General features: G+C 36.4%; 1 protein-coding gene across 1 annotated transcript in view; it reads right to left on the bottom strand.

Annotated features, from left to right (window-relative positions):
* Window positions 1–15,927, bottom strand: part of LOC142177967 (beta-amyrin 6-beta-monooxygenase-like) — a 183,179-nt gene that overhangs the window by 147,136 nt on the left and 20,116 nt on the right. The window lies entirely within an intron of this gene.

The raw sequence follows: 15,927 nt of genomic DNA, 5'->3' as shown, positions 1-15,927 counted from the left end.
TACTAACACGTACATTACATATTTACTAATGAAAATATATCTATTCTAAGCCTTTAAAGTAATTTACAAATGACATACCTATATTTGAAAATAATAATAGCTTATAGTAATAATAAATATTACTATAAGCTTATAGTAATTTACAAATCAAAGTAATTTACAAATGACATACCTATATTTGAAAATAATAATAGCTTATAGTAATAATAAATATGCTTTAAGTTTTTTACATGTTGTAATATATACTTATATCAAATCAAAGCTCAATTACAATATTGGATAAGTGAAACATATATATGATACTCTAATTTATAAATTGAAATTAATAGCAATAAATTATATTGTAATTTATAAGAAATTTAAGTTAGTTTTAAGTAAATTTTCCTACATATTTCCTTAAAATCTTTCCTTATTTAAACAATGTAGGAAGTGAAAAGGTCGATTTAAATATTGTGAATCTTTATTTTTAATGAAACTTCAATACGAAATGTTGATCTATTGTTTTATCCTTCAAACATATATTTTACCTTGGACAAGATTATCATTTAATTATTTTTTATCTATACAATATTAAAAGCACGAAGGCCCTTAGTGAAATGTTGTTCGCTTTTTTTACCCTTCAAGAATAGATTTATATTGGACGATACTGTATATTAAGTTAATTTCCTATTATTTAGCACTTCAAAATCAACTAAAATTTTGATTATTAAATTTTCCTTATTTGAAGTTTGAATAAACTCCTAACATTTAGGTTACATAATTTTTTTTTCTTATTTTATTTGTGTAAATTAACATAGCTTTTGACTAACACGTTACATCACATATTTACTAATCAAAATATATCTATTCTAAGTCTTTAAAGTAATTTACAAATGACATACCTATATTTGAAAATAATAATAGCTTATAGTAATAATAAATATGCTTTAAGTTTTTTACATGTTGTAATATATACTTATATCAAATCAAAGCTCAATTACAATATTGGATAAGTGAAACATATATATGATACTCTAATTTATAAATTGAAATTAATAGCAATAAATTATATTGTAATTTATAAGAAATTTAAGTTAGTTTTAAGTAAATTTTCCTACATATTTCCTTAAAATCTTTCCTTATTTAAACAATGTAGGAAGTAAAAAGGTCGATTTAAATTTTGTGAATCTTTATTTTTAATGAAACTTCAATACGAAATGTTGATCTATTGTTTTATCCTTCAAACATATATTTTACCTTGGACAAGATTATCATTTACTTATTTTTTTAATATCTTAGGACTTTGAAATTAACTAAAATTATTATTAAATCTTTCTTCATTTAAAATATGTAGGAAATACTAATAACTACTCTTTCTAACCAAATTTATTGGCATTGTTTATCGGGCGAAGTGCACCAATAGTCACTTTTAAGCCCGTTATTTAAATTATATCCACAATTTATAATGTATTAAAAGATTAGCCAATTCACCCAAACTTCACGACTAAGTGTCCTGAATTTTTGAGCTGCTAATTTGAAATTCAGGACTAAGTGTCCTGAATTTTTGAACTACTAATTCAAAATTCAGGACATAAGATTCGAATTTCTGGACACAATTTTTGAACTTTAGGACACGATGTCCTGAAGTTTGAACTTTGAGGTTTAAACTCTTGGATGATGTGTCCTGAAGTTTGAGCACAATTGATTAATATTTAAATACATTGTAAACCGTAAATATATTTTAAACATCATGCTTAAAAATGACTTCCTTGTATCATTTTTACTTGTTTAACTGAGCACGAAATTTAAGAAAAAAGATTTTTTTTAAAAATTTGTGGCCTAAACAAGCCACATATGTTTAAGCAACTATAAATCATCTTTTAAGAGTAAATTGAAAAAATTAACATTAAATTATATTTAAATAAAGAACTATGAATTCAATTTATGGGACAGATTAGAAAAGGAAGTAGTACACATAAGTTGAGACAGAATGAGTAGAAATTTAACATCTAATATTTTATCTTATATAAATCATTCATTAAATGAATTAGGTAATATAACTATAATTCTTTACGAAAATGTAGTAAGCCAAAAAAAAAAAAAAGTTCTTTTATAGAAGAATCATTAGAAATATATGGGTTCAACATTCTCTTAATTGCCTTCTGACACAACTAAAGAGTACAATATTTTTTAATAGCAATTAAGCAACTAAGATTAGTATAAATAAAAGGAAGAAAGAATAAAAAGGTGATGGTTCAACCAATGACTAACCCACATAGAAGTGGTGGCTTGGACTGGTAGCGTAACTGGTAAGCAAGGCACGACAACTGCTCTGTGAAGGGTAAGGGTCCAAATTTGTGGCACCCTTCACCGTCATAGGCTGTGAACCATGACTGTTCTCAGCACCTTATTGCCCCCGCTTGTATAACAAACTCGCGCTACTAAGCTCGGTGATCACGCCCAATTATGTCTTACAAAAAGGACCTTGCGGACGTTGCAAATATAACTTGAGTATTCTGCCTAGGGTCGAATCCACAGAGAGTTAACCTATCAATCACTATCTTTAGACCCACTAAACTCTTGAGAACCAATTCTCCAAACGTTGCTAAGGTTGTAAACAATAATGAGAAAACGCTAAGGTAATGACTTCCCCTATTGATGAAATCCCTTCTATTTATGCTTCATACAAATTGACCAACACCTCTCTATCAATCATGAACGCTCATCTTACCGTAAATCTCTCCCGAGTAATCACAGTAATATACTCAATGCACTCTCCCGAGATACACTGCTGGCTCTAATTAACACGGTTCACTTTAGATTGCACTCAAGGTTTCGTTATCCCTAATCCCGCCTTTAAACCCGCAGTTATAGATCCCTCTTATACTTTGGGAGTGGTGTTGTTCAACAATAACCTAAATATGCACTCTCTTCCGAGTTATACACACTAAATAGACACAACTAATTGAGGATCCTGTCAATTAACTACAACATGCACAAAGTTGAACAAATAAAGATTGAGACTAGCAATTTGTATTCACATAAACAAGAAGTTCATCCCCCAATAGGTTCCATCAAAACCTTAGACAAAGGATTTAGCTACTCATAACTATGGGTAAACAAACTAAAACAATATTCATCATAAAACTTGCAAGAAAAATCAAAGAAAAGAAGAAAGATGTTTTGGGTGATCCCTCCCAATTGTTTTTCCTTGCCAAAATACTCTCCAAATCAATACATGCCTCTCTTGGGAGAAGTCTAATGTTTAAAATAGGGTTTTGGGCTAAATATCCCGTGTTTTGCACTTTAGTCCCTGAAGTTCTCCGCCTCAGCCGCGGTTCTGCCGCGGTCGCGGTCAAACCGCGGCCAAACATGCTCTCTGATTCTCACTTTGTCTGCAACCATCTTCTACCGCGGTTCTGCCGCGGTCGCGGTGGAACCGCGATAGTCCTCTTTCAGTTCTGACTTGAGCTGTTTCGCGTGGTTTACTTGACGGAATTTTACGATCGGCCTCTTTGTCTCCATATTTGATCCCAAAAGTACTCCATAGCCTTCTCTGGTCATATATAACCTGCAAAGCATGAAAAACACTAATAAGAATTTTGTTATCACTTTTATCATACAAACTATACAAGAAGGTGGTTATTTAGGGCCTAATTATTGTTAAATTCACCTATTATCAACACCCCACACTTAAACCTTTGCTCGTCCTCGAGCAAGTTAAACCACACTTCTAGGCCTAATCGTTCAATGCATTACCCAATTTTTTTTATGCCACACCCGCCATTATGAAGGAACAACCTAAGCAGTGCAACAGTCACGCCTCAGATGAAGACTCTAACACCATGACACACTCATGCTCACTCTAGTTACTCTAACAGAGGTGAAAACTCACTTTTTCTTCCTGAGTCACATGCCCTCACATCATAATTCTGAGAGAAGTTCCACACACATAAAATTCAAGCAACAAGGAACCAAAGATAGGAAGAATTCACTCACTCTCAGCAAAGAACATTCACATGCCACACAGACACACCATAAGCTTGCCCCTAGTGTAGTACTCTACTAATCGAGCTATTCAGTCAAAGATCAAGAGGTCTTTATTTGGTTGTAATGTAGGCTAAGGGACGGGTAGGATATATTTGGATATAGTGACTAACCTCCCTAAGCACTTTTACTACACACTTCCTTTTATTTCAATTTTCATGCTCAGCCCACTCGTTCTTCCACATTTTAGTTCATAGGTGACCCCTACTTTTCTTTAGGTGCAACTGTTTTTTTTAGAATTTTACAAATCCATTGCACCATTCAAGTATTTCTTTCCTGATTCCCCTTTTTCCTACTTCCTTACCACCCCACACTTTGACTTTTGTATGTTATTTAGTAATTCAAGTGTTTCTAGGAGGTACAGGTTCAAATAGTCAAACTATTCAAACACAGGGATATAGGTCATTATAGGGTTATCAAAGAACAGGCTTCAGGCTCAAAGGGGTTAACTATGGCAATATATACAGGTGGATTCACAAATATACAGGCTACACAAAGAAATGCCTCAATCATCTCTAAAACCAAACAACTTCTATTTCGCTTTGCAAACACACATGGCAAGTTCTAGGTATCACATGCAAACACAAAATACATGTAATAGCTCACACACACTTGGCATGTAACTCATTACAAATCAGTTTATCAACACACTCATACGAGCGTTCAAGCAAGACAGGATGTGCAAAATTAAGGCATAGATTTACGAGTCTACAACCGAGCCTAGACGTCGCACCCTCATTTTTATTTTTGTTATTCTCAGGTGTGTACATCAATGGTTGCATTCTAGCCTTCACCCATTTTGGTCCTAAAACTACAAACGAAAAATCTACCTAACCCGGTTCAAGAAAAGCCCTTGGAAAAGAACCGTGGTCAAAAGAAAAACCAAGGGAAAATTACTACACTACCTAAAAAAGAAAAAAGAAAATAAAATAAAGAAACTACATGGACTACTTCCCTCAAGAGTATTGTCCAAGTGGTCCGTCCTCAGGAAGAGTCCTCTACATTTTTTTTAAATCCGACTTTGACCCTCAAGAGACCCGTCGACAAGTGTCCGTCATTGGGCCAAGTCAGTTACTTCTAATGTGAGTACAGTCAATTATACACAACAACACCAATCAAATACTACAACATACACCATGTCTATATACACTACAATACATTACCCGAACAAGTCTCCCACCCCACACTTAAAAATTATGGCATGTCCCCATGTCATATCAAAAATAACGAGCAGAAGGGTAATAGACTTCCCTGAGCCTCGATCAGAGTCGGAGACGGTGCTGGGGTCCACATGGCAAGCATTCAATTTAAGTCTTGTTAACTCTTATAAGAAAGGTCTATTTGTGTTTAGCCATCGGTGGGATAGGAAGGACTCCTCTTAGTTCACAATTAGTTTCATTCAAGATATGTATGTGTGTCGTTATAGTCATCTGTACCTTATTGACCACTATATAGAAAAGTCGATTGGTAGTTAGGACTTTGATTTGGTTAATTCGTGGATAGAGATTTTCTCTCTGATTTTTTGTCCTTAAGAGTACAGCAAGTTGATAAGTTATACATTGCCTTAATATATTTGACGACCTGGTGAATGTAGATTAAATATAATCAGCCGCCAATATTTTAGTTTATAAAGTTTTTATAATGCGTTAATTGTGTCCAAGCTTTGAAATTCGCACGCTTCTAAATTTTTTAAATAAATATTAATAAATTAAACTCTGACATAATATTGTACCTATCACTGTGTTAACATATATATTAGTTTTCCAATATTTTGGTAATCAACAATGGGTGATTTTTTCGACGAAAGCTTAACGTCGGCTGAAATCTTCCTTTACATGGAGGATTTTATATCTCGCCCAAGTTCTAATATTAAGTTTTCATGTTCCTTGCAAGTAAATTCTGAACTTGATTATAACAATAAAATTAGCGTTAAGCCATCGGAGCATACTATTAAACACTTCTTTATATATTGTTTGATTACTAAATTTTTGATAAAATACTTTTCAATAATTCCAAAAAAAATTCAAAACAAGCCTTAAATGTCTAGATCTCATGTCCAGTATGCAGGAAAAAAAACATTTGTAAAGAGGAAACTTTATAACCTACTATATATTTTAATTATACAGAAAATTACTTTATGTGACTTTATACGTTTACCTTGTTGTGAATTGACTAACAATCGTAGAAAAAACATAAAAAACTAAATTGACTAACAATCAATAATTGGAAGTTTTCTCGTAAGAATGTACAAGACGAAACAAAAAAGTTGACCTAGCTTTTCCTCGTTTCTTACTTGACACTGTTTGCCACCACATACTAAAATTGGACCAACAAATTACTCTATCCGTTTCAATTTAGATATTGTAGTTTGACTTGCCACAAAGTTTAAAAAACAAAAAGAAATTTTTTGAAACATTTGGTGCTAAAAGACTAAGGGGCATAAGCTTAGTGGGGTCATGATATTTGTGTGACTATAAAAACTCTCATTAAGGGTAATGTCACGACCCATTTTCTGAACAAGCGGGGACCGGCATTCGATCACTAAACATGACCGAGCGAACCATCTCTGCTTATCAAATCTATTATAACTCCAAACTTTATATGCAACAAGGCAATACTCTAACCAAATACTTTTAATTAGTTTAAATATTTAAATAAATTAACTCCAAAACTTTATTCATAGTAACTACTAAATTACTGCTAAGTTATTATCAAAAAAATCTAAATCTTAACCCAACGACTATGTTTATGAAGCCTCTACTGGTAAACTGACGCATTGCTCAGGACATGAGATTTCCTGGCCAGTTCTCTAAGTAAACAAAAAAATAACTAAATAAAGATAACTCTAAGAAATACTCCACGAACAAAATCGGAGCTCACCAATAGTACTGGAAGAGAAGGAAATCCTAACCCGTAGCCTGCTCGCCTGCAAAATCGGTTCCTGCGTTGTACCGCAGACCAACGTAGGTTCCCAAAAGAGAACGTCAGTACCATCCATTGTACTCAGTGAGTCTCAACAATAGGGGATGCAACTTTAATACAATACACATTACGAGCAAAGAATATAAATGCATAGAAAACATAAAGCTTCTAAGAACAATTCTAAAATAATTGCATAATAGCAGTTTATGAATATTCTAAAAGAAATTCTTTTCTTTTTCTAAAAAAAATTACTTCTCTTTATACTTTGGGAGTTCCAACTATCCTGACTTAATTCTGTCTTAGTCACAGTGTGATCGGCACAGGTTCAATCCCAACCTGATCGAATATGCCCAATCTACGAAGTGTCACTCGCTTTATGGTTCTCAACGCTCATGTATCATAGCTTATCATGGCTAAGTAAATTCTCAGCAATGAGACCCTCAGCTCGTGTGCCCCCTACTTTGGCACAAGTAGTTTCAGGAAGTCAACGCCTTGGTCAGGACCCTCGGCCTAGACGATGACCCCTTCTTAGAATAAAGGATACTCCCAAAAATCTTTTCTTTCTAAAACTTCTTCTTGTGATTTTTCAAGTCTAAATCTTTTACAAATAATCATAGCGGTATCCTTAAATGTAAGGCATGACATAAGAATGAAATAAATATTCAAAAGTATTTATAAAGATTCTTGCTCCTTCATGAGTTTTCAACATGAAACTGGCATATAAGAATAACACAAAAATCTGAGAATTTATGCACATATATCAAAATAATCATCTAAACTTTAGCTAGAAAATAATTCTAAGCTAATAGGTTCTTACTCACTCCAATTAAGTATATATCAACTCTTTTATGCAATTCATCAAACACTTTGTATGCGTGCTTTTGTGAGTTAAACCACTTTAGTAAAGCTTTATATCAAATCACCTCAAAAATTGTCGAGCCAATACGTAGGCCCCAGTCCAATTGACACCAGTCAAACAATGGATACTACAATAACCAGTGCATTTTAATTAATTTTAAAATTTCGCACCTAAACACGGAACTTTACTGTTGATATAGAGAAAGAAGGGAATAACTATTCAGTTCTCACCTATTACTACTATAGGGTAATTAACAATAAGGAATTTTATATACCTGAGCTCGAGAATTAGTGATTTGTAAAGAACCCTAGATTTTCCGTTGCCTGCATGATAAGAAGCCTCTGTTTCGTACTGTTCTGTTTTTCGTCTAAGGCAAAAGCCTTCGGCCCTTTTTGATGAATCAGAACGTGGGTTCTATTTCTCTTTAGGCTTGGAGCCTTTTGTTTTCCAATAACCCTTTTATGGGCTTTTAGGCCTCCCTTTTTTTAGCGTAACTAATAATTAATGATATCCACTTTTAATAATTAATAATATTAATATTAATATTTTCCTAATTGTATATCCAATATATATATATATATATATATATATAGTAATAATTTAGTTATATAGTTAGCGTGTCTCGAAACTTTTATAAATTTGAGGAGTGTTACAATCTTCCCTCCTTAAAAAATTCATACTCGAATGTTGCTAGGGCCTTATTCTTAAGCTAACAATCATCCCTTAGGTCCTTGAACCTCTTAAATTTTTCTTAGCACTACTCACTCTTCCAAGGGACTCAAAATTTTGGCTAACTCCCTAAATTTTCAAAAAATTCGGCAGAGTTTCCCTTGTAAATTGGACCATCCAAAAAAAATATCACTGTCACAAATACCACAACTACATCAACAACAACCAAATATACCATAACAACCCATTCATAGGCACCATACGCAACACATAAATTAATTACTCACACTCCGGCAAGGAGGTACAACGATAACTAACAAGAATCTAAAGCACAACAACTTTAGCACAAGTAAATCACTTTAATGAATTAAATATACTATGACATAAACTAAATTACTACATCAACTAAGTATAATCTAGGAAGGACAAAAATACTTGCTAACTTATATTTAATAAATGAAATATAAATGTCAAACCAAACTTAGGTTCACATACATTTTTCCTCAAATAAATGTGGATATTTCTTTCTCATATCTTCCTCGACCTCCCACGTAGCCTCTTTTGAATCATGATTACTCCACAAAACTTTTACCGATGCTAAATCTTTTGTTCTCAACTTTCTTACTTGCCTATCGAGAATTTCTATAGGTACCTCTTCATAAGTCAAGCCTTCTTTAATTTTTTATGGTATCAACAATTATTATATGCGACTCATCATGAATGTACTTTCTATGCACAGACACATGAAAGACAGGATGCACAGAGGATAACTCAACGGGTAGCGCTAACTTATAAGCCACGTTTCCTTTCTTTTCTAGAATTTCATAAGGTACGATAAATCTAGGGCTAAGTTTATCTTTCTTACCAAACCTCATAACTCCTTTCATATGTGAAACTTTCAAAAATACCTTATCACCAACCATGAACTCTAACTCACGATGCCTCTTGTCAAAATAAGACTTTTGACGACTCTGAGTTGCTTTAAGTCTTTCTCTAATTAGCTAAACTTTCTCCAAGGCCTCACACACAAACTTTGGACCAATCAACGACACTTCTACTGGTTCAAACCAACCCACTAGAGACCTATATCTCCGCCCATACAACGCTTCATAAGGAGCCATACCAATGCTGGCCTGATAGTTGTTATTGTAAGCATATTCTATAAGTGGCAAGTGATCATCCCAATTACCTCCAAAATCTATAACACACACACGCATCATATCTTCGAGAGTTTGAATGGTCCTTTCTGCTTGGCCATCGGTCTGTGGATGGAAAGCGTTGCTTAAATTGACCTTGGTACCTAATTTTTTCTGAAATGCTTGCCAAAAATGCGCCGTGAACTGGGGGCCTCTGTCAGATATGATTGAAACTGGAGTACCATGCAATCAGACTATTTCTTTGATGTACAACTGTGCATACTGCTCTGCGAAATCTTTCGTCTTTACTAGTAGGAAATGTGCGGACTTTGTCAGTCGGTCTACAATTACCCAAATTGAATCATGTTTACGGTACGTGCTAGGTAGACCTACTACGAAATCCATATTAATCATCTCCCACTTCCACTATGGTATCTCTATATCTTGAGCTAGGCCACCAAGCCTCTGATGCTCGGCTTTGATTTGCTGGCAATTTAAACATTTAGCCACATGATCTGCTACTTGTTTCTTCACGCCTTTCCACCAATACAACTCTTTCAAATCTAGATACATTTTGGTAGCACCTAGATGGATAGAGTACCTCGAACTGTGAGTTTCCTCCATTATGGCCTTCCTAAGACCATCTACATCAAGCACACATAACCGATCATTCAACTTCAAAACTCCGTCACTTCCTTGAGTGAAAGCAGTAATTTCTTTGTTTCTGACTCCTTCTTTTAATTTCACTAAGTACGAATCTTCATCCTGCTTAGCCTTAACATGCGCAACAAGGGATGATTGCACTAAGGCATAAGCAGTTATACCTCCTTCTTCGGTCTCATCCAATCTAATTCCATCATTTGCTAGTTTTTGAATTTCTCGACCCAAAGAATGCCTTTGTACTGCAAGATGGGCCAAGACACCCATTGACTTCCTACTAAGTGCATCTGCTACCATATTAGCTTTGCCCGGGTGATAAAGGATATTGATGTCATAATCTTTCAATAGCTCGAGCCACCTTCTCTGTCTCAAATTTGATTCTTTTTGCTTGAAAATGTACTGAAGGCTTTTGTGATCTGTACACACTTCAGAATGCTTGCCATAAAGGTAGTGTCGCCATATCTTTAATACAAATACCACTACTACAAGTTCCAAGTCATGTGTGGGATAGTTCTTTTCATGATTCTTTAACTACCTGGAAGCATAAGCAATAACTTTTCCATTTTGCATAAGAACACAACCGAGACCAACTTTGGAGGCACCATAATGCACTGTGAACCCACTCGAACCTGTCGGCAAGGTTAATACAGGTGCAATGGTCAACCTCTTCTTTAAATCTTGAAAACTCTGCTCACAAGCGTCTGACCATTGAAACTTAACTGCTTTCTGAGTCAACTTAGTTAATGGAGCTGCAAGTGAAGAAAACCCCTCTACAAATCTTCTGTAGTAGCCAGCTAACCCCAAGAAACTCCTGATTTCGATTGGCATTGTCGGCCTAGGCCAGTTCTTGACTGCTTTTGTCTTCTGAGGGTCTAATTTTATTCCTTCACTAGATACCACGTGGCCTAAGAATGCCACTGACTGCAACCAGAACTCACATTTTGAAAACTTGGCATAATGCTCATTCTTCTTCAAGGTCTACAAGGCTATTTTGAGGTGTTCTGCATGATCTTCCTTGCTCCTAGAGTATACCAAAATATCGTCTATAAACACAATAATAAAGGTATCTATGAATGGCTTGAAAACTCTGTTCATGAGGTCCATAAATGTAGTTGGAGCTTTTGTCAACCCGAAAGACATCACTAGAAATTCATAGTGCCCGTAGCGAGTTCTAAAGGCTGTTTTAAATATATACTCCTCTTTGATTCTCAACTGATGGTACCCCGACCTCAAGTCTATTTTTGAGAAGTACTTTGCACCTTGAAGTTGATCAAATAAATCATCAATTCTTGGCAGTGGATACTTGTTCTTAATGGTAACTTTATTCAACTACCGATAGTCGATTCACATTCTGAGAGACCCATCTTTCTTCTTGACAAACAGGATCGGGGCACCCCCACGGTGAAACACTCGGACTGATGAAGCCCTTGTTAAGGAGGTCTTTTAACTGTTCTCTCAACTCATTAAGTTCTGCTGGAGCCATTCTATAAGGAGGTATAGATATGGGCTGAGTGCCTGGCATGACATCAATGCCAAAGTCTATGATTCTTTCAGGAGGAAGCCCGGTAAGGTCATCTAGGAAAACTTCTAGAAATTCTCTAACAACTGGCGCAGACTGAAGAGCTGGTGGTTCTGATTCTGGATTAATGATGTGAGCCAAATAGGCGAGACACCCCTTGTAGGTAAGAAATAAACTTACCTACAAGCGATGCTGAGCTACCCTTCCACTCTAAGACTTCTTCATTTGGAAATTGGAACCCGACTATCTTGGCATGACAATCTAACATGGCATAGCAGGAAGATAACCAATCCATACCCATGATCACATCGAAATCCACCATTTCTAATTCTATGAGATTGGCTTTGGTGTTGCGACCTTGGGCTGAAACTATACAACCTCTATAGACTCTTGTGACTTTCATTGACTCGCTAACTAGAGTAGATACTAGGAATGACTCACTAAGTTGTTCAGGTTCTAGTCTGAGGTTAATTGCAAAGTATGGAGTCATATATGAAAACATTGAATCTGGATCCATTATGGCATAAGCATTATGTGAGCAGACTAAAAGTATACCTGTAATAACGTCTGCAGATGCCTCTGCACTCTAACGATCAAGCGTAGCAAACAAACGGGGTTGTCCCCCTCCCTGAGTAACTCGTTACTCAATCTGCACCTCTGCTTGTCCCATGCCTGGCCTGATTATGAGAACCACGAGCCTAGGATGGTGCAACTGGAGTAGCTGAGGAACTAGAAGACGAGTTGATCCACCACTGAAATTACGTCGCAACTTTGGGCAGTTGGCCTTTATATGACCAATGTCTCCACAATGATAGCAACCATGAAACCCGAGCTTGCACTGACCTAAATGTTGCCGCTTACATGTTCCACAAAGACCTTGTTGGTGTGAATGTTGCCCAGCCTGACTTTGGCTATGTGAGGATGATGTCTTACAATTCTGATTCTAGCGAGACTAATTTTCATAACTCTGAGTACGTTTGAAGGAAGACCCACCACCTGACTGATGGCTAGACTGAGCTGGTGCTAATGACTCCTTATTAGAGGAATCATTTCCACCTCCGCTGGATGTACCATTAAACCTGTCCGATGTCCGAGCTTTCTTGTTATGTTTTTTTTCTTCTCTCTTTTGATGTCTATCTTTTTCTAAGTTCTTGGCAAATCCCATATTAGAGGAGAAGTTTGTCATCTGTCGTGATCCGGATTTTCCACCCTCGGGGGTCGTGATGGTGCCTACTCATAGAAGCTAGGCAAGCCATTAAATGCGGAAAATTCAAACTCTTTCATTTTAGCCTTTTTAACCAATTAAATTAGCAGGTAATCATCATTTAAATAATGACGAAAGATGAAATTTAAGCGGAAGACTTAGATAAATATTATACCAAAACAGATACGAATAAAAATCCAACATGTATCTCTACCCAGAAACTGGTGTCACAACATTCACGGACTATCTAGGAATGCTACATACAAGTGTCTGAAAAAGGAAATATAGTCTATCTCGAATACAAAAGAAAACAGAACATCTAAATGGATGGAAGAGACGTCGGGCCTGCGGATGCTTGCAGGGCTACCTCGGTGTCTCGGTGGACTGAAGGTTGGCTCCCCTACCGCTACTGACCAAGCGCTTCTCCTGTATCTGCACATAAGTGCAGAGTGTAGCATCAGCACAACCGACCTCATGTGCTGGTAAGTGTCTGGCCTAACCCGGCGAGGTAGTGACGAGGCTAGGACCAGACTCCAAATAAACCTGTGCAATTATGTGTGTGTATATATATATATAGCGAAAAGATAAACGGAAACAAACGATTAAAATGGGGAGGGGAAACATGCTTCGGGGAATAACAGATAAGGCAGAATCTCAATGAAGTTATAAGGAAACCAAAATTTAACTTCTAACAAGGATAAGGAAAAATAAAGGCAAATTTCACTTTCAGTTTACATCTTGTTGCAGGCGTGCAACCCGATCTCATTTCTCATATCTTGTGTTAGGCGTACCACCCGCTCCCATTTCATTAAATCTCGTGGTAGGCGTACCACTCGCTCCCATTTCATCAAACCTCGTGGTAGGCATACCACCCACTCCCATTTCATCTTATCTTGTGGTAGGCGTACCACCCGCTACCATTTCATCATATCTTGTGCTAGGCGTACCACCCGCTCCTATTTCATCATATCTTGTGGTAGGCGTACCACCTTTTTCCCATTTCATCATATATTGTGGTAGGTGTACCACCCTCTCCCATGTACAAGCCAACGATAATCACAAGGAATCCCGGCAAGGGAACAATGATATCAACAAACAATATCCCGGCAAAGGAGAAACATCTATAACCAAACTCGTTACAACATCTACCTACCTCAACTATACTTAAGCTTGTTACAACACATAACACAAAGAATCATCAACCTAACCATCCTTAATATCAATTAAGAACACAATGCAAGAGAACCACAACTCAATAATAGCCCAGCAAGGGGCAACATAATGATCTCTTCTCTTTCTCACTTTTACTTCACAATTCACTTCACAACTCGAACCAATATTCTAGAGTTTCAATTATCACTTATACTTTCACAATTTATTATACAACTGGAGCCAACGCTCCTCAATGTTCACATGTCACAATTCTTTTCATAACTTTACACAACAAATAGAAATCTTCACCAAGGCATGAAAAATACAACGAAGTCATGAAAATAACAATATAAGACCCACGGTCATGCTTGACACCAACGTATAAATACTCGTCAGCATGTCTATACGTCGTACTCAACAAGAAGCAATTAGCAAATAGGACACAACTCCTAATCCCTCAAGCTAAGGTTAGACCAAACACTTACCTCGATGCCTCGAACAAAACTCAAGTTTCAATTATAGCTTTACCCCTTGATTCCTCCGCTAATTCGCTCGTATCTAGCCACAAGTTACTTAATTACATCAATAACACTAAATGAATCAATTTGAATGCATGAAAATGAGTTTTCCAAAGTTTTGCCCAAAAAGTCAAATCGCCCCCGGGCCCACGCAGTCAAAACCCGAGGTTCGAACCAAAACCAAATTACACATTCCCTCACGAGCTCAAATATGTAATTTGTTTTGAAATCGGACCTCAAATCGAGGTCCAAATCCCCAATTTTTGAAAAACCTAGGTTCTACCCAAAACACCTAATTTCCCCCATGAAAATCATTGATTTGAAGTTGAAATCAAGTTAAAAGATGTTAATGATTGAAGAAAACTAGTTAAAAATGACTTACAATTGATTTGGAGAAGAAAAGTTGTTTGAAAAATCGCCTCTTATGTTTATGGGGTTTTGAAAAATGAAAACAACTGAAAATCCCGTCTATTTATACCCCTCTCAGACCCTCTGTGCGGACCGCACAAAATGGACTGCGGCCGCACAGCCCTTCCTGAGGATACTACAGCCTAGTGCCCCTGTGCGGACCGCACAAAGTCGATTGAGGCCGCACAACTAGTGCCCCTGTGCTGACCTCACAAAGTCGACTGCGGCCGCACAGCGCTACACCGCGCACCACACAAGGCCGACCGCGGACCGCACTGGCGGGTTCAGAGGCCTGCAACTTCTGGTTTTAAGCCTAAAACATCCCGGAACCTACCCAAAACTCACCCGAGCCCTCGGAACTCCAAACCAAGTGCATACAAAACCTCAAAAATATCCTACGGACTTATTCGTGTAATCAAATCATCAAGATAACATCATGAACATCAAATTAAATCTCGAGATCAATGAAATTTTCTCAAAATTTCTTTAAACATAAATTTTGCGATTTAAGTCCGAATCACGTCATATGACATCCGTTTTTCACCAAATTTCACAAAAATGTCTTAAATCATATATAAGACTTGTACCGGGCGCCGGAACCAAAATACAGGCCCAATACCACCATGTTCTAAGCAAAATTCATTTCAAATTTCTTTAAACAATTTCAAAAATAATTTTCTTTAAAAAAATCCGTTTCTCGGGCTTAGGACCTCGGAATCCGATTCCCAAGTCCCATATTTTCCTACGGATCCTCTAGGACCGTCAAATCATGGGTCTAGGTCCGTTTACCCAAAACGTTGACCGAAGTCAAATTTATTCATTTACAGTCAAAACTTATCATTTTTCACAGATTT

Source organism: Nicotiana tabacum, chromosome 3 (genome assembly GCF_000715075.1).
Source record: "Nicotiana tabacum cultivar K326 chromosome 3, ASM71507v2, whole genome shotgun sequence".
In the NCBI taxonomy this organism is placed as follows: Eukaryota; Viridiplantae; Streptophyta; class Magnoliopsida; order Solanales; family Solanaceae; genus Nicotiana; species Nicotiana tabacum.
The sequence above is the reverse complement of the archived record's forward strand: the minus strand, read 5'-3'. Positions and strand labels throughout refer to the sequence as shown.